Genomic DNA, 21,970 nt, shown 5'->3' on the forward strand with positions numbered 1-21,970 from the left:
CATACCAAAATAGTTATGGACTTAGACACTAATCCAACAGTCTCCCACTTGGATAAGTCTAATAACTATTATACGTATGACTTCAGATCCTGATCTGCAATCGTAGCTTTCCAAAGTCGCTGTCAACTCTGATGTTATCAGGTATGCGTGTCCTTAGATAAAGGATCATATATTCCTCCATTCTAGATATCATAAGATATGATTTCATTCATTCTCTTTGTACTATTTCTCGAATTCCGATTTATGACGACTGACTAATTGAACAAATCAAATTAGCCCTAGCCCGACCGAGCATTTACGTTTGTCATCACTAAATCATCGAGGGGCCCAAAGATATCGCTTTTATCCTACTTTGAATAAAAGGAACGGATAAACTTTGATTCAATGCTCGCTTGCACTCATTCACCGAATCACACACAACAATATGTTTTATGACACCAAGTTACTGGTGCGTTTACATATTATCAATGTGCAACCGATTTGCAAGATACAACTCACACATCTCGGTTTCAAGAATATAAGATGTTATCGTCTCGCCAATCACCTGTGATACAATTCATGAAGTGATCCAAGTGAGCATGGGTTTAATCCAATGCTCAAATCATATTCATAAGCACTCATGAACGTTGCAGCAAACATTTGCTCATGTCTAATGCTCTTTAGACAATCCACACACCAATTCACGACAGTCTTCATCCATACCTACTTCCAACATATGAAGGACTGTGGCCCGTTCGAATAATTTGACTGTTCTTAACCAATTAAATTATTCAGGAAGTCAAAACATGCAAAGTGAAACACAAGAATAATACTAATCCCGTATGGCCTCAAACCTTTGAGCATAAATAAAACACCTTTTATTTATCACCATATCGATTACTCATTATTTGTTGTTTCGGGTAATCAACTTCTTACTTGAATTACAACACTTGTCCCATGCTCCTAGCATGTACACAATGTTTACCTATGGTTCTTACTTTGTGAAATAGATCACATTGAACACATTTCCAATCATACTCATTTCACAACTTCAAATCCTTTTTCATAAGTGAAAGAATATCAAATTCTTGCCACTTATAGAATATGCTAGATTCTAACATCTTATGCAATGATCCTTTCGTAATATCACTGCACCAAAGTCACAAAGACTATTGCCAATTATATTACAAAGTCCTCTATCGGATATTGTTACAATACAATTCCATAGATATGATGTCTCTCACTCAAAGTACTTTCCTTTGAGCATCCTTTTGCAAAAAAGTTTCTAATCTAGTCATAGGTTTTCAATATTTAATTCCCAATATGAACACGTTTCCATATTTTCCATATGACAACTCATTCTTAATAAAATCTTATCTATTCATAATAATGTCGATATGGTCCATCCAATATGGAAAGATTTCCATATTTTCCAATACTATACTTCCAACTACTCATAAGCGACCAATCCTCGGTGAACTTTGGATTGTCCTTTGATAGTGGTTTATTTTAGCCAAAACCGATTCTTGTCCCTTTTCCCTCTAATGCGCTAGACATTTGGAAAATTTTAGAATGGTCAAATATTATAGTATTTTCAATTGATCATATACCCGAAGCGTATGGGACACGATGCATAATGTCTTACATAAAGATTTGATATTTTATCAATCTTTTGCCATAATGTTTTATTTGCTATGTTCTCAAAATTCGAATTGTGAAGAGGAATGCTGTAATCATAATCGAAATTTTAAGAACACACTATGTACCTTTGACTAAATTTTATTAACATTCCAGAACCTAAGCCTTTAAATTTGAAATTAAGCATAATATTCTCTCCCTTAATTATAGCAAAACAACTTTACAACCCTTACGACTTTGCAAGGTATAACTCTTGTTTTCTATAATTAATATTGCCAACTTGCAATACTTTCCTTAATAATCATACAATCATAACATTTATGCTTCCACTATCATGATGATTATTATAAACATAACACTTATGCTCCCACGAGCTTTGACATGTATTCAGAAACCAGCTTAACTTCTAGAAAATCAATACTTATTGAATTTCTTAAGTTCATGTTTCTAATACTTAGTGCTTTGATAATCTCTTATCAAGGCTTCTTGAACTTATACACCCTTGTCTTAGATAGCTCATATGTGTGTCTGAAAAATTCGGACGAATTGCCAAAACCTCACAATTCAAATTATGGAAAGGGATACCGTAACCATAATCGAATTCGAGAATGAAATTTTACAATCACTATCTTCTTAAAATCTTTCTTAGTGAAAGTATTTCCTCACAATCATTTTCATGAAGGAGGAAATCTTATGACACTTAGATTTAAACGGTGTATTTGTTCCTATCCATGTGAATTTGTCAAAACCAAAGTTTACGACAAATTCAAACTCATATGGATCGAACTTTCTTAATCTCGATTTCTTACCTTATGGTAGCACAGCTGCCCACCACGTCTTCCAAGTAGTTAAGCAGCTCACCCTTTCCTATCAATGTACCTTTCATTGATTAAGGTGCCTTGCCTTTTATGCGTTCAAAATGAGAACTCATAGAACTCACATGCATAATTAACTCAATTGGAACAGCACAGAAACAAAATAATGTCAACACGATAGGTTGTAAACCTCAACTCGTGTGCTAGTGATGATCGATAAGGTCTATTTTGATTTGTTCTTGAAACCTTTCAAGACCATTAAGACTCCCACTGACTCCTTGACATATAAGATTCTCTTGTCAATAACCATTTCTTGACAACCAAATATTCGAGAGTTAGTGTAGTTTTTATCAAAACACTTCATAAATTGGTCCTAGTTGGTCTTTGTCTTATCCAAGACATCACAACTTTTCCACATTTGATGAATGCTATACTTATCACTCAATGTCACAATCTTAACACTAAGACTTGTTTTGGAACGAAGTATGATTGACTTCTTGATTTAACCATTTCTTCAATTCTTGATTCCTCTTCTTAAACATACAATTGTACTAAGACTCACTTAGAGGATCAATTGAGATATGGTTCTTAATCGTTAAGCCCTATCATAAAGCATAAAAGGTACTCTCCCTTCTTCTTAGAATGGAGAAACTTTTATCTTTCTGCCTACTTGATTCTTCTTATTCGTTCTGCTATTGATTTAAACCTTTTCAATCAATTCAGAATTACACTTAATCTTATAAGTATAATCATATTTACTAAACCTTTAGTATATCATGACGAATATTTTGTTACTCTTATGGTGGACTTGATCAACACACAACTTGGTGTACTCGATCTCCTAGTCCTTCACTTGACACTTTGTCAATGAAATAGTCTAATTTCCAAATATGAAATTTCTCATTCATTGTGCAACCAAGTTGCATGATTCCAAGTTTCTGTCCAATTGAAACTTGGGCGATGAGAAACTCTCCCTATTTTGTAAATTCTCGACATTTCCACAAACAACATAATTAAGAATCAACTCCATTATTGCTAACAATAGAAACATTTTAACATCAATTTTCATACACTCCATTGCAAGGATAAATAAATAAAATTTAAAATCAAAATTTATTTTATTGCGGAAAAATTTGTCCTTACAATGCAATTCTTTGAAAAACTATGCTAATACATCTTTCTTAGCAATCTTATTCTAACTCCAAGTAGTAGCTCAATAATCTAATCTTCGAGAAATGCGATCGAAATCCATTCCTTCACGGTTAGATTCTGCTCACTTCTTCCCTTAAGCTTCCTTTCTCTTCTTCGATCCTACAAAACATCAATTGTAATCTTATCACATTATGTATTAAGAATCTTGAATAGAAGCTTAAAAGAGTTAGTTAATGGATTTTACCTATATTAGAGCCATACGTTTCGACTCTCCCATCTCTTAGATCTCTTAGGTAAATGGGGCAGCTTCGTCTCCAATGCCCTTTCTCTTGGCAATAAAAGCAAATTGACTCTTTTGGAACATGACATGGAACTACTTCAGACATTGCCTTTCTCTTATGATCAAACTTTTCGATCATAGCATGTCTTTCGTTGCCATTGTCTATATCCATAGAGGTCTTGAAGGCAGATTCACCAATCAACTTTGCTTTTCTATTGTGCCAAACCATTGCTGATTCAGCAGCAGTAAGCATATAGGTGAGATCTATAAGGGTCACGTCGCGGTTCATCATATAGTACTCTCTTACGAACTCACTATATGAGTTAGGAAGTGACTGAAGAACCCAATCAACAGCCATTTCCTCACAGACAACGGATCCCAACATTCTTAACCTATCAATGTGTGACTTCATCCCTAGGACGTGTGCACACACCGGCTTTCCTTCTTTATGTTTACTTGCCAAAAGGGCTTGAGTGATCTTGAACTTTTCAAGCCTTTGAACTTGTGGGTTAGGGAGAATAATTGGAGGAGGTGGAGGAAGTGAAGCATGATTTCTTGCTCCTCGATCGAATCGTGGAATACCATCTTCATGTGGAAAGCTTGTTCCACGGGATTTGGGAAGACCATAGTTGTCGAACTTTGACATCTACAAAACGGGAGAAAACGAATTCAAGTTAGTTGATTGATTGAGTCCTTAGTAAATCACCCAAATGCGATACTAAGGCTAGGACCCAACACAATATTCTACAACTCGGGAGAGGGATGCCGTAACCCAAATTGCAGAACATTTAAAGGTAAGTGAATGACGATTCACTAATTTCCACCATGAAAACGAAAAAAGAAATTTAAGTTTTAAATCTATGAAAACTCCTAGATCCTATGCGATTCATTGAACATTTCAATGGCATGTTTAAATATCGATATGCCCCTCTTGTTTGTGACTGGGATGCCGAGGATCACAAAGCGGGTGTGAATAACCATGCAAACTTACATGGTGCCCTCACATGTTACAGTCACCTATTCGATGTGCCGGTAAACCACACACGCTCCACCGAACTATGACAAACATTGAGTCACCCTTTGCTACCTTTGCTTAGAACCATTTAGTGTGTCGGTAAACCACACGCGCTCCACTAACGTCTTCGCAAGGGCACAAAGTGTAATTTCATGGAATTGCATCAATTCACTTTTGCCTAAGTAACTAAGATTGGGAATTTGTAAAAAATTTAGTTACTTTTGTAATTCATTATACTTATAATGGAAGGTTTCGTCCTATCCTACCTGTTCGGCTAACGACCCTCCACTAGTCAAGAGTGCGGTAGGTAAGAGTGGATACCCATTCAATCGCCATTTTATAGGCAATTTCCTTAAACACCCCTTATAGACCAGCTTCCTGAATGAGGCCTACTAACGGTAAGACTGACTTTTACTCATACATATATAATGTTAGACTTTTAATGTTATATATAGTATAGGGTATATTTTACACTTTTAAAATACTTGGTGGTCTAATTTAATAATTATACTTTTAATTTAATTAAATTGTATACCAAGACTTTATGGATTTACTAAATCTCTTTTAATTATACACCTTAATTAATTAATAAAACCATAAGGGTGTGATTTGAACTTTTTCAAAACAATACTAGGGTTTTAGAATTTAACATTCCTAATTAAACTTTTAATCAACTTTTAAATTCCAAAACTTGAGGGCAAGCTTTCAAACATTTCAAAACATTAGGGTTTAGAATTTAAATATACATCAAAATTAAACAATTAATCAAAATTTAAATTCCAAACTTGAGGGCAAGTTTTGAAACCTTTTTCAAAACAATAGGGTTTCAACTGTTTAAATTTCAAAACAACAAAACTTTTGAGGTCAAATTGAAACTATAAAACCTAAAGGGGAAAATATGAAACATTTCATAACACAAGGATCAAATAATAAATAATCTAAATTAACATTTAATCACATAATTATCCATATTTGATTTATTTAATGATTTCTTGCAAAATAATTTACCAATTTAATCAAAATAATTAATCAATTATCACATAAGGAAATAAATATTTTATTAATTGATAAATATCTTCAATTAGATCAAGAATATAGTCATATATATCAAAAAATCGGATTTATATTGATCTAATATGATAAGGCAAGTATCCTCAAGCAAAAACAGCAAGAAATCCCGGTTTTCCCTCATTCTGACCAGCCGACTCGTCGAGTCAGGCATGGACTCGTCGAGTCAACATGGACACGATGAGTTCATCTATGGACTCGGCGAGTTCAGCAAGCAGAACCACAAAAAACGAATTTTTTCAACATACAAGGCATCAATACAATAGAAACAAACCTAGGCTTTGATACCACTGATGGGTTTTGGTCATAAGAACATCCTATGTGCTCATACAAACCCTAATGCTTGGATCTAGGTTTCTCTATTGTACATGCAAGTTATCCAACACTATAAACCCTAATTCTAGCATACAAGTAATCATATTAACACAAGAATGGGTTTAAGATATTACCTTGATTGTTATGTAGCAATAACAATCCCAATTCCTCCTTTTATTGACTTTAGAAAAGCTTAGAGTCACAAATGTCACTCCTCTAATGGTTCACAAACACCAAGAGCAAGAGGATGAGGAGGAGAGATAAAGGAGGCTGCCCTAAAACGTGTGAAACCCTAGAAGGATGCTTAGCCACGTTTTTGGGTCATAAGGGATCTATATATATATATATATATATATATATATATATATATATACATATATATATATATATATATACATATATATATATATATATATATATATATATATATATATATATATATATATATATAGGAGGCTATTAGGGTTATCTAACAAGGAAACCCTAATTTGGATGCTTAAGCCCTAAGCAACCCATGGACTTGTAACATCCCAAAAGTTACAACGAATTTACCCTTTTTAAAACAACGCATTTACTAAAAGAAGTGTTTACAAAACCATTATTTCCAAAACATTATTTAGAATTAGAGTCTCCCAAGATCCAAGCAGTTATAAAACAAAGGGTGTGTACCGTCATGCCTTCAGTTTGCCATAATCATCTGAAGCACCTGAAACAATAAACCGAAACTGTAAGCACGAAGCTTAGTGAGTTCCCCCAATGTACCACCACACAAAAAATAACATAAACAATTAAGCATGTCGGGTCCAGTCAATCATCGGGTTGGAATACTCCAAACCCAATCAATATTCGGGTCTGGTCATCCTCGGGATGGAATACCCACGTTCGAATGCCAATATACAATGGGGCCCGTCAACCATCAGGTTGGAATACCCTATGCCCAGTCAACCATCAGGTTTGAATGCCAATATACAACGGGTTCAATCAACCATCGGGTTGAAATGCCAATATAAAGTGGGTCCAGTCATCCTCATGGTGGAATACCCTCATGCCCAATCAACCATTGGGTTGGAATGCCTCCGGTCTATTGGCTTATGTACATAGCAATAAAACCTTAACCACAAACCAAAATATGTGCACATATAACAAATAAACTTATAAGCGGCCAATAAACTATCAGACAGATCTACATATCACTACTGCATACTCACATCCAATATACCAGAACTCAGATCTAACAGTTCAATATATCATAACAACATTTTATCACAAAGCATGATAGGAAATCCAATGGGCTGGCCTAGGTGGCTTCAACCCATATGTATAGTGAGGAAACTCACCTCTCAATATGATCAATAACTGACGAGGTCCCGACTCCGAATCTCAGCTCTAATCGACACTTATTCATCCAAATGACCAATTCTCAAAAATCTTTCAAAATACCCAAAATAATGCATGGTCAAACTTGGTCAAAGTCAACTGAGTCAACCCAATCGAGTCAACTCATCCGAGTCAAGATAAAATGCGTATGCGGGGCATACTCAAGCATTGACCACCATCGGGGAGGATCAACCATTGGGTTGGAATGCCTCCGGTCTATTGGCTTATGTACATAGCAGTAAAGCCTCAACCACAAACCAAAATATGTGCATATATAATAGATAAACATATAACCGACCAATAAACTATCAGACAGATCTACAAATCACTGCTGCATACTCACATCCAATATACCAGAACTTAGATCTAACCGTTCACTATAGCATAACGACATTTTATCACAGAGCATGACATCAACTCAATGAGTTGGCCTTGGTGGCTTCGACCCTTAAGTATAGTGAGGAAACTCTCCTCTCGATATGATCAATAGTCGATGAGGTCCCGACTTCGAATCTCAGCTCTAACTGACATATATTCATCCAAATGACCAATTCTCAAACACCTTTCAAAATACCCCTTGGACAAAGTCAACTGAGTCAACCCAGTCGAGTCAACTCAAGCGAGTCAAGACAAAATGCATACGCGGGGCGTACTGCAAAGGTACGTAGGGCATACTAGAGCATTGACCACCATCAGGGAGGTTGACCACGTATGCCCTGCGTACTCAGATTACACAGGGCGTATGCCCAGTCTTCCCAAAAATACATTAAGAGCTTAATGTCTTAAGCTCTTATGTCCAACTTCCAGATCCAAGGCCAAATCATCCTCAAGATTCATAAATTTTCCAACTTTATGACTTTGCATGTCCATTAAGTGCTTAACTCAACATCTTAATACATTAAGACCTTCTAAAGAATGCATGGAGCAAAACCAACCATTAAGACCCCATTTTTATGACTCAAGACCCTTCCTAAGGTCTGAAAGGACGTCTTAATGGGTCAAGAACATACCGTGCTTAAGAATCACCATTTTTCGGACAAAAAGTGACTTAACATAGTGAAATGTTTAGATCTACAAGATGGAGTGGTAAATTTGCAAGCTTTATACCTCCTGGAGGTTGGAAACAAGGAGAAAACTTCAGATCCAAAGTGCTTCCCAAAATCCAAGATCTCCACACCACTCTCATGTTCTTCAAGTACATCTCTAATCACTCCAAAGGCTCCATAATACTCTCTTTCTCTTTGGGTTTACTTTAAGATCGATTTCATAGGAAGAGGCTGAATAAGAATGAGACGTGAGGCTGTAATGATGCTTAAATATGACCCAAACCCTAAATATTAGGGTTTGCATGAACCTCACGTACGCCCTACGTATGAGGTGTATGCTCAACGTACTAAGGCGAGCCTTTGTACGCTTAGTGTACACACGCACACTCAATGTACTCCCAAATCCCAAATTACCAAAATGCCACTATGGTCCCTTTTGCACCCATTATCATACTTGGGGACCAATATGCAATAAATCTCAATGTAAGGGTTAACAATGAAAGTGCCTCAAAACAAGATGTTACAACACTGCGTTAATCTACCCGTATAATATGGATAATATTTGTACCTTGCCGTTACTCTGCCCGTTTAATTTTACAAAATAAATAAACGATATAATTATAAAACTTTATTATACTTATACAACACAAAACTATTCCTGGTAATTTAATTTAGAAAGTTAGGGCTACAACCTTTACAACATTTTATTTAAACGTTATGGTACCGTGAGACACACTCATCGCCTAAGTGTAATACTTAGCAAGACCCCTGAGCTATAACTGTTCAATCTTAAGTGTGTAGGAGATTTATGTATAGATCTATACGGGTTGCCACTCCCACCTGCAGCTGCTAGCTGCAACCTCGACGGAAGAGTCACATCGGGTGATAACTATCTAAACATAGGAACTCACAGTAATATTTAACTGTTCTAAATACATTTATATATAATTGGAAATAATACTTATATATAGTAAAACACTACTTTTGGTATAAAAGTACTTTTTTTTTTGCTTTCTGTTCAGAAAATACATATTTAACAAACATACTTTCGGTCAAGAAAGTACACTTTCAATTGACATGCTTTTGGTTGAGAAAGTACATTTTTAGGTAATATGATTTCGGTTGAGAAGGTGCTTTTCAAGTAAACATACTTTTTAGGATAAAAGTATTCTTATATAATCAAATTTGTAAACTCTTATATACGATAAATCACAATACATTTTGTTTAAAGGTACTTACTGATGCGACTTCGGCTCCGACCACCTGCTCCGAGAGAGTGGTTCTACGCCGGAGATGGATCTACGAGGTCACAACAGACAAGTCCGTTAGAGTCGCCCCAGGGACTGTGCCTCGGGAGCAGGATCCAATGGTCAAGTTAAATCATCTGATAGATCTGAGATGACTCTCTTTAGTTAGAGAGGACCATCTTAGTGCTGGTGGTGGTATATGGTGGCTGACGGCGATGGGTGGCGGCTAAGCCACCCGGCTGGAGTATAGGGTGGCGGCTGAGCCAAGGGGAAGATCCTCCTCCATGGAGGAGATACTATTCATTATATAGGGGAAAATTAGGTCAGGCCTTGGGCCATCCCAATTCAGGCCCAACTAGCAAGGAGCTGGGCGAGGCCGCCCGGAGGCGCCGGGCGAGGCTGGCGGGTGCACACCAGGAAAGGCTAGCAAGGGAGCGTCAGGCCAGGCCGGCGGGAGAGTCCCTAGCAAGGCTGGCAAAGGAGAGCCAGGCCGGGCCGGCGGGAGAGTCCCCAGCAAGGCTGGCAAAGGAGTCTCCAGCAAGGCTAGAAAGGGAGAGCCATGCAGACGCGCCAAAGCGGTCTAGGCCATGCTAATGGACCATATATCAACAAGTCCCCCCAGTCCGATGTTATTGGTACGCGGCCAATGACATTGGACTGGACTAAGTCATATAAATCAGCAGGAGAGTCCCCAACGAGGCTAGCAAGGGAGTCTCCGGTAAGGCTGGCAAGGGACAGGCAGGCCAGGGAGCGCTAGGCAAGGCTGGCAAGGGAACGCCGGACAGGGCTGGCTAGAGCGCGCCAGGCCAGGTTGACTCTTTAGAGTAGTCTAGTCCATGCTAATGGACCATATATCATCACTTACGATTCAAATGCTACAAACCCGTGAACTCATCAACTATAACACCCGATTTAAGGTACTTTCATTTTTGACGCTTGGTATGGAAATCTTTTGCATATTTGGTCCCTAAGGGTAGTTTTTCCATTTCTGTAAGAGTTGGAGTACGTTGGGCGTATGCATGTAGGGGACAAACCCTGTATTTTAGGGTTTGGACACTATTTAAACACCTTAATGAATTCGAAATCCTAGCCCCTCTTAAAGAGATTTGACCTTCTTGTGTGTGTTTTTAGTGTGTCTTGGTGAGAGTTGAAGAAAAATAGCTTGGTGGAAATAGCTTTGATCAAAGGAGAACTTGAAGATACAGATTTCTCACATCATTTCCAGCGTCATTAAGGTATAAGGCTTGAAACTTGCTTCTTGTTGTTGGGTTTGGAATAATACAACATCCTCTGGTGCACATACAACCCTAAATACCTTAGATCTATGTTCTCACTAATTATACATGCAAATAGTTTCCAAGGCATTAAACCTATAACTAGCATACATTTGACATAAACCATATAAGATACTAGTTAGGATAACATACCTTTTGATGGAGCTTGAAGTCTTGGTGTATTTGGCCTTAAAGAGCTTAGCCCCAATAGTGTGGAAGCCTTAAATGAAGTTACAACACATCATGGACAAAGGTAGAACTTGAGAGAGAGTTCCATGCACCCAAAAACACCCATGAACTCCAAAAATGGCTCAAGTGGCGTTTTTGAGGCTAAAAACATGTATTTATATGTGTGGATTCCAAGGGTCATGGGTATAACCCAAATCCAAACCCATGGGTTTTATGATCTGTGGTTCATGTGGCCCAACTTTTTATGTATCCATACATAAACTTGGTCCAACATGGATCATAAGCCCAAAACATATAAATATAACTAATTATCGTAATTAGTCCCCATAGATTTAATTAGACTCTTTTTATCACTAAATTAATTCCAAATTAATTCTTGATCAATAATAATTAAAATATATGATTTCATATTAATATATTATAACTTATAATATATTAATAAACCATAAATTACCTTCTCTCAAAAGTCCATCCTAACAAATTGTCCTGATGATATGCAACCTAAATGGACCATGCTACACTCGGGTCGAGTACATACCAATAATAGTTTTGGAATTAGACATCTAATCCAACAGTCTCCCACTTGGATAAGTCTAAAACTATTATTGCAAGTACGACTTCATAACCCATCTAGCAATCGTAGCTCTTAAAGCCGTTGTCGAACTCTGAACAAATCAATGCCGCGCCCATTAGATAAGGGATCATATATTCCTCCATTCTAGATATCATATGGACTGAGACATGGATTATAATCATTCTCTCTGTCCATTTTTTGTTTCCCGATTTTTGATTTATGACGACTGACTGATTGAACAAATCAAATCAGTCCTGGCTTGGCCAAGCACTTACAAGTGTCATCATTAAATCATCGAGGGGCCCACAGATATCGCTTTTATCCCTTTAAGGGTAAAAGGAATGGATAAAGTTTGACTCATATGGCTTGTTCTACTACTTGTTGAATCATACACAAAGGCACGTTTTATAACATAGAGTTACCAATGCGTTTTCGTGCAATCAATGTATAACCAACTCATAGTAACAACTCATATCTCTAGGTTTGAAGAATATAGGATATTATCATCTCATGATCACTCATGATAGAATCCATGAAATGGCTCAAATGAGCATGGGATGAATCCAATACTCAGAACTTATGAGTACTCATGAGTGTTGTAGCAACTCTTGCCATGTCCAACATCTTAGACATCTACAAGCCAAATCATGACAATCTTGATTTAATACCTACTTCCAATGTATTAATAATTGTGGATAGTTTGAATAACTTAGTCATTCAGGAAGAATGACCTAGTTATTTTGGAAGTCAAAACATGCAAAGTGAAATATAAGAATAATACTAATCCTATATGGCCCCAACACTTTGAGAGTAAATAAAACACCTTTTTATCTAAGCACCATATTGATTACTCATTATTCAATGTTTCGATTTTATCAACTTTATACCTGAATTTAAAAAAAAACTAGTTGTCCCATGCTCCAAGCATGTACACTATGTTTTTCTAAACACTAGTTATGCCATACACAAAGTATGTACACTATGTTTGTTTACGATCCTTACTTTGTGAAATATATCGATTGAACATAATTCCAATGATTCTGATTTCACACTCCCAAATCCTTATCGAGAATGTAAGAATTCTAAATTCCTGGCATTTACCGAAATCTGTTAGATTTTAAACTTATATGCACTGATCCTATGTAATGATTATGCATAAAGTCACAAAGACTTGTCACCAGACATTACAAAGTACTCTAATGGAGATTAACTCGATGGAAACGAAGTCTCATATTCAAAGTATATTGTTTTAAACATCCTTCTTGCATTAAGTTTTCTAATCTTACACAGATTGAATAACTTCCACCTATAAGAATATTTCCATATTCCCATTTTGACTATCACTTATCAACAAGAGTTGCCTCGTTTCAAAATATGTCAATATGGTCCTTCCAAAATTAACACTATACTTCCAAATGTCCCTGAGCAACTAATCTTTGGTAAACCTTAGATTGTCCTCGACAATTGTTTAATCATTTTAGTCATATCCAATTCTAGACCTTTTCCCTTCTTAATGCCCCAGGCATTTGGAAAATTTAGAAAGGATAAATATTATAACACATTTAATCGATCCTATACTCGAAGCATATGGGACACGATTCATGCTATAAAATTTTTATTTGCCATGTTCTCAAAATTTGACTATGAGGAGGGATGTCGTAATCATAATTGAATTTTGAGAACGCAATATATAGAATTTTCTTATGTTGAACAATTCCAACATAAAATTCATATATATATATATATATATATATATATATATATATATATATATATATATATATATATATATATATATATATATATATATATATATATATATATATCCTTGACTAAAGGTGATTAAAATCTCAATCTAAGCTTTTAGAATTGAAATGAAGTATATCCTCTCCCTTAATTACAGCAAAACAACTTTTCCATCCCCTGCAACTTCAAGAATTGAAACTTTGTTTTCTATAATTAACATTGTTAACTTGCAATACTTATCATAATTATCATGAACCCACTAACATGATGATTATTAGCATAAAACTTATGCTCCCACTAGCTTTGACATGTATCAGAAAAACAGTTGGACTTCTAGAAGTCAGTACTTTATTGACTTTCTTACTAATGTTCAGATTTCTGATACGAGATTGCTTTGACAAGACTTTATCAAAATCATACACCTTTTCTTAGATAGTTCACATGTGTGTCTAAACAATTTCAGAACTATGAAAAGGGATGTCGTAGTCATAGTCTCAATTGTTTAGACATTTTCCATTTCTCATAAGTCCATGTTAGTGTGTCGGTTAACCACGCACGCTCCACTGACGACTTTGGGAATGCAAAGATCACAATTGCAATCTACTTAAAATTTACTAAGTGAAAGAGTTTCCTCACCATCATTTTCATGAATTAGAGAGAAAACCTTATGACACTTAGATTTTTTATGGTGTATGTGTTCCTATCCATGTGAATTTGTCATAACCTTAATCACAAAAATATGTCAACACAATAGGTTACAAACCTCAAGTTGTGTGCTAATGATTAACAATAGGTTTACTCTTGATTAGTTCTTGAAACTATTCAAGATCTTTAAGACTCCTACTGTCCTCTTTACATATAAGATTCTTTTTGTCAAGAACCATTCCTTGACAAAACAAATATTCAAGAGTTAGTGCGGATTCTTATCAAGTTAAACACTTCTCACAATTGGTCTTAGTTGGTCTTTGTCTTATCCAAAACATCACAACTTACCAATTTCAAATATACTAGAGTAAGAAAACATTTTACTCTACATTTGACATGTGTTTTAAACCTTTCTTAAGATTATGTCACTCAAGTTACAATCTTAGAGTATGACCCTAAGATTTGATTTTGGAACGAAGTACGATTTATCTTTTGATTTAACTATTTCAACAATTCGTGATTTCTTTCCTTAGTCAAACAAATGCACTAAGGTGTCCTTAGAGAATCAATTGTGATATGGTTTCATAATCATTAAGATAGTCATAAAACAAGATACTCAAGTACTCTCCCATCTCTTCAGATTGGAGAAACTTTTATCTTTCTGCCTTATTTGATTCTTCTCATCCGTTCTGCCATACATTGAAACTTTTCCAATGTTTCAGAACTACCGTAACATCCCAAATTCCGAGTCCAAAAATTTCAATTTTTAATATAACAATTTAGAAAACATTTATAACAAATTATCACCATGTCATATCATTTCAAAAAAACCATAATCTCATGTCTGAAAATCATATCATAAAAGTAGTAATAATGTCAGAGTACAATCCCAAGAAATCTCATAAGGCGGAATCCAATGTGTGTGTGATGTGCAGCTACCACGCCGGCTCATTCCCCTTCCCTGAAGAGGTACCTGAAACAAAATTGAAAACTGTAAGCACGAAGCTTAGTGTGTTCCCCCATCCTACCACATACCATAAAATCATATCGCATACGTACTGCCGAGCAATTTTGGGGTACCCGACCTACCTGGTACAACCATTCTGGGGTGCCGACCTATCCATGTCAAGCCATTCTGGGGTGCTGACCTACGCATGTCAAGCCATTATGGGTTACTAACCTACCCATATCAAGCCATTATGGGGTGCTGACCTACCCATCGGTCCTAACAACCGAACTTGAGGACTATTCCCCTCCTACTACCACTATCACATATAACATATCATACCAGCATATAAATATATCATCACATACTGTCAGACATATCTGGGGTGCCTGACCTACTCTTCGGTCCTAACAACTGAACTCTACTACTATCACATATAACATATCATGCTAACATATAACATATCAGGTAGTAGAAAACCTAGATGATATCACAAATACAATTATCTAACATATAACTCCTACTGGTAGCCTGACATTGTGGCTGTAGACCCGCCGCTATTGGAAGGTAACTCACCTCGTAAGGCAGACTGCTGAAAAGCTAATCGATAGATATCATACTGCTGCTCCGGTGATCCTCCAGCTATAATCCATAAAATACTTAATCAGACACCGATAACTACTCTTAGGGTAAAATGACTATTTTACCATTGACCAAGTCGAAGTCAAATACAACTTCCAGTTGATCCGACTCGCCGATTTCAGCCACCAACTCGTCGAGTCCCTATCCTTTCATATGTCCTTCTTCACGCCTCTACTCATTGAGTTTGGCAACGACTCGACAAGTTCTCCTTCTAAAATAACCCTGAATGAACCTTCATCCGACTCGTCGAGTTGTATGAACAACTCGTCGAGCTTATTTCCATCCTATGAACAAGTCTTGCCCTTGACTCGCCGAGTTGTATGAACAACTCGTCGAGTTCATCTTCGAAAGTTGGGAGATTGCCTTGGACTCGCCGAGTCTGTTCATACACTCGCCGAGTCCTATGATTTCCAGGTCTATGGCTAAGCAATGCATTGGGTCACTCCCCCGGACCCCTCTAAGACCACTCTAACACTCACTGGGTTCCTTCGAACCATAACAGAAAAGGGAAGTCAAGCCATGGACTCGTCGAGTCCCAAGAACGCCTTGCCAAGTCGAGAATGACCAATTCTCATTTCTCAATTTCTAGTGTACAACACTTGACTAAAAGATAGATCCAGGCTTCTAAGAACGATCTAGCACGTAAAGTTACAAACTTTACGTGCATGCATGGGACTATGAGCTCAAATGGCCCTAAATGAGACTCTTAAGATGCATGGGGATCTCTAAGACTCCAAAATCAGTCCCTTTCTGCCTTGTAACCCCTTAAAGACCTTGGATCTGAAGTCTTAGCCCCCAACTATGCTTGCACTCATGCTTGGTCACCAAGAATGGCTCCTAAAAGCCCTAAATCACCCCAAAAAGGGATCTAACACATGAAAGAGCAAGGTATCAACTTTATACCTTTAAATAAATGTAGAGGGTGAACAAACTCGAACTCCTTTGGCCTCCTCTTGATTCCTCAAGCCTTTATCTTCCATCTTATGTTCCAAAATCACCAAAAACCACCACAAGGCCTTAGATCTTTACATAAAATATTAGGGTTTGATATGGAGATTTATGAGAGCAACAGGGACGAAGGGAGGCTGAATGAGATGCTTAAATAGGGTGCAACCCCCTTAGATTAGGGCTTCACTCAAATAGCACCTACTCGCCGAGTCAGTCTACCGACTTGTCGAGTAGGTCACTTAAAATGTTTGCGGGTCCCGACTTGACTCGACGAGTTGGGCCTCCAACTCATTGAGTCCCAGAGAAAAACATAAAAATACTTTGAATTAAGGGCATACTAGGAATCGGGTGCTACAATTACACTTAAACTTGTAAGCATAACCATATTTACTAAACTTTAGTAAATCATAACGAACAATCGTATTGACCTTTGTGGTGAACCTGATCAGTGCACAACCAAGTGTACCCAATCGTTTAGTCCTTTACTCGACTCACACATACATGTGAACAAGGTCTTAGTCTTAATTTCCCAAAGATGAAAATTCTCATTCATCACACAATACAACTTGTATGATTCCAAATTTCTATCCAACTGAAACTTGGGTGATGAGAATCTTTCCTTATTTGGTAAATTATGACACTACCATAAATCAAAGAATCAAATTTTATTTTCCAGTATTGCTTTCAATGGAAACATATAAACAACAAATTTTCACAAATACCATTGTAAGGATACTTAAAATAAATAAATCAAAACTTTTTTTTATTTTAAAACTTGCGGAAAAATCATATCCTTACAATGCAAATACATATGAAAACTATGTTGATATCTATTCTTAAGCAATCTATCGTGATTCTTAAGCAGTTGCTCAATATTCTGATCACCGAACCATTTTCGTGATCAGAATCAGCATACTCTTTCTTTAAGCTTCCTTTGATTTTCTAAAACATCAAAATGTAATTAGATTATGTTATGTATTAAGAATCTCCAAAAGATACTTAATATAGTTAGATAATGCACTTTACCTGAAGTAGAGTCAAACTTTTGACTTTACCAGATCTTTTAGGTAAATCTGGTAGCTTCGCAACCAATGCCCCTTCTTTTGGCAAAAGAAACATATGGACTCTTTGGAAATGGAGCATGAGACTATCTCAAACTTATCCTTTCTCTTTACCATTAGGTCAAAAGACTTGACCATGGCCGATCCCTTTCCATTGGGAAGAGAAAGCTTTTCTGGACTTCTAATGTTATCATTGTCAATGTCCATGGAAGTTTGGGAAGTTGATCTTCCAATAAAATTTTGCTTTACCAGTGCCCCAGATCATTGTTGATTTAGCAGCATCAAGCAAATAGGTAAGATCATTAAAGTTCATGTCTTGATCTGTTATTAGGGTGTGATTGAAAAACCAAGTCAACAATCAGCTACCTTGAGACTTCGACACACGACTCTCCCGACTTGCCAATAGGGATTGAGTGACCTTGAACTTTTCAAGTATTTTAACTAGTAGGATAGGGAGAATAATTGGAGGAGGTGGAGGAAGTGAAGCATGATTTCCAGTCCCATTAATACACAACAAAGGGGTTAATCTTTCACCTTGATTGCCAAGTGAGATATCATCTTCAATAGGAAAGCTTGTTCCTAAAGATTTGGGAAGACCATAGTTGTCTTAACTTGACATCTATAATGGGAGAAATTCAAGTTTTGTTGATTTAAAGTCCTTAATATAACACCCAATATGAAATATTAAGGCTAGGATCCAACAACCTATTTGTAACTGGAAGAGGGATGTCGTAATCCAAGCTATAAAATAGTTGAAGGTAGGTAAATGACGATTTACCAATTTCCACCATGAAAACGAAATATAATTAAGTTTTAATTGGATTTGAAACTCCTAGATCTTTTGGGATACATTGAACTTTTAATGGCATGTTTGAATCTCGATTGTGCCCTCTCAAGTTTGTGACGGGGATGCCGAGGATCACAAACAATGTGTGAATAACCATGTAAATTCACTTGGTACCCTTAACTTATCACCTAATTGATGTGTCGGTTAACGACATACGCTCCACCAATCTATGATAAACTTAAGGTACCATTCGCCACACATTTTCAGTCCCATATTAGTGTGTCGGTTAACCACACATGCTCCACTAACGACTTAACAATGGTGCAAAGTGTAATTTCATGGGTTAGCACCATTTCACATTTTCCTAAGTAACTAAGATTGGGAATTTATAAGTGTTTAGTTACTTAGTATTTATCATTATACTTTTAATGAAGGGAGAATTATAGTCTTTATCCTACCCGTTCGGCTAACGACCCTCCACTAGTCAAGGAAGCGGTGGGTGAGAGTGGACACCCATTAAACAGCCATTTTATAGGCAGTAACTTTATACCCCTGTTATAGACCGGCTTCGTGAATGAGGCCTACTAATGGTAATATTGACTTTATCTTATACATATCTATATAATTAAAATTATAATAATAGTATAAGGGTTGAATTTTAAACTTTTAAAAATCTAGGGCTTGATTTGGAATTAAAGCATTCATAAGTAAATCTTTACAAATTCCAAAACTTGAGGGCAAGTTTTGAAACTATTCAAAACTCTTTGATTTTCATAACTTAGGAGTTTAATTAAAGTTTTAGAAACTTAAATAAAGAGACTCTTGAACATCCATAACTTGAGGACAAGTTATGGAGTTCATAAAAACTATTTATGAGAAAAAGACTCTTCATTTTGTAACGACAAAATTGCAAATTTGGTCCCTATGGTATGTCAAAGTTAGCATGTTTGGTCTAAAATGGGTTTGGCTTGCAAGGATGGTCCAATAGTTTCTATTTGTTTCGAGTTTAGTCTAATGGCCTAACAGCCGTTACCAAGCTCCCGTTAGCTTACCCATACCCCTCACACTTAAGGGTATTTTAGTATATTCGTCCATGTAACCGTTCCAACTAAAGCTCAATAAAAGCAGTTCGTCTCCTCCTCAATAAAGTAGACCGTCGTTCTTTAACCAAGATCAATAAAAGCCCTAGACACAAAATCTGTTGTGTTAGTTAAGCTGCGATTTGGTGAGATTATTGGTGGATGAACATACCAATGTGGCACGTAAGGTTGTTAAACACACACTTCAACCCCAAGGTTGTTTATGGTACGTAATTTGCCTTTTTTCATCTTTTGATTTCTTTAATTTTTTTTTACTTAACTCCATCTGAAGTGTTTTTTTTACTTGTTTTGAAGATGGACACCCAACATTGTTTACCATTAAGTTCTACCATGGAGGTGAGTTCACTAAGTACCCTGATGTTCGTTACATTGACGGAGCTGTAAACTATGTGGACATGGTAGATATAGATGAGTTTTCAGTTCATGAGCTCGATGCGATCATGAAAGGTTTTAGATATGGGGTTCCTCCTATTATATACTACCATTTTCTTGTGCCTGGTGGAGACTTCCACTTTGGTCTTTGCCCTTTAGGAAATGATGAAGATGTTGCAAACTTTTCTCAATATTTCAGTGGGCACAAAGTGATGAAGATATACACAGAACATGGTGAAACAAAACTACTCACCTATTTCTTGAATCCTAAACCTGTTACCAAGGTCACCCTTGTACAGTTAGATGAACCACATGAGGATGTTCAACACAGTGATGAAGTTACTGATGACCAATCAAAGGAATCACCTGTGATGACTACACCTACTGATGTGGTGCCCACTCAACCAAACCAAAATGAAATCCAAGTCAATGAAGTACTTCAAGTCATATCCTTATCACCTGAATATAATAGGAGAAGGGTTATGAGCAAGGATGGAGTGATGGCATCTTGTAGTAAGAAAATATCCTTTGATGGTATTGGTGATACTGAGCAGATAGCCAAAGACTTTGTTGAGGTAGCTATTGATTTTGATATTGGACTCTAGCAAGAAATACTACAAAGCAATGTTGATGGAGTCAATGGTCCTGACATGCATGATGTGAATGAACCTCAGATGGATGAAGAAAACCAACCTCAGATGGATGAAAAAAACCACCCTCAGATGAATGACTTTTGGGATTTAGACTATCAAACTGATGCTTGTGTCCAAGATGGAAGTGAAAACCAACTCCAGTCTAACATGGATAGTAATGGAAAACAAAATGTAAGTGAGGTTGAAAGTAAAAAAGGAAGTGAAACAGAGCAAGAAGATGATAGTGATAATAGTGAGTATTGGGTGGATGAACATAATGTAATTGAAGATGTTGAAGTTCATATGACGGATTTTAACATGAGTATTGATGCATAAGTAGAGTTCTTAGATAAAAGGACTAGGAATCCTAGACAACATGAGAGTGATGAAGAAGCTGATGAGTTAGATGTCATTGACAATGATGCTTTTGATTCCATGGATGAGGATTCTGATCAGGACAGGAAAAGAAGATATGTTTTGAAACAACTAAGTAAGGAAAAAAGTTGTTCTTTAGGTGAGGTTCATAAGTGTCATTTTAAAATAGGTCAAAAGTATAACAGTAAGCACGATTTGAAAGATAAAATCAAAATGCATGCATTGGAAACAAAAAAAGAATATTGCATTTTAAAAAAATGACAAAGGCAGATTGAGGGTCATATGTAATGGAGTTGTGGCATTTACTAATGATGGAGTTGGTGGACCTACCCAAGCTGAAAAAAGTAAAGGGAAAAGTAAAGAAAAGGACAAACAAGTCTTGAGGTCTACAGATGCAAGCAGCTGGTACATTAAAATGTATGAACACAAACACACTTGTATGAATACAAGGAAGGTGAGAGCTGCAACAACAAAGTTTAAGTCCAAAAAAATCATGGATCAGGTAGAATCCAACCCTACTATCCCGGTTAAAGCTCTCCAAGAACAGCTACAAAAGAAGTATGGAGTGGGTTTCTCAATTTATAAAGTTTTTAGAGCTAAAGCATATGCAAAAAAGATTGTAGTGGGTGATTACAAAAAATAGTATGAAGTTCTGAGAGACTATATCCTTGAGTTGCAGTCAACCAATCCTGAAACCACATTCAAATTAGAACTTGGAGATGTTTCAGAATCTAATTTGGTGAATTG

This window comes from Lactuca serriola, chromosome 7 (genome assembly GCF_051521515.1).
Source record: "Lactuca serriola cultivar US96UC23 chromosome 7, Lser_US96UC23_V15, whole genome shotgun sequence".
Taxonomy (NCBI): domain Eukaryota; kingdom Viridiplantae; phylum Streptophyta; class Magnoliopsida; order Asterales; family Asteraceae; genus Lactuca; species Lactuca serriola.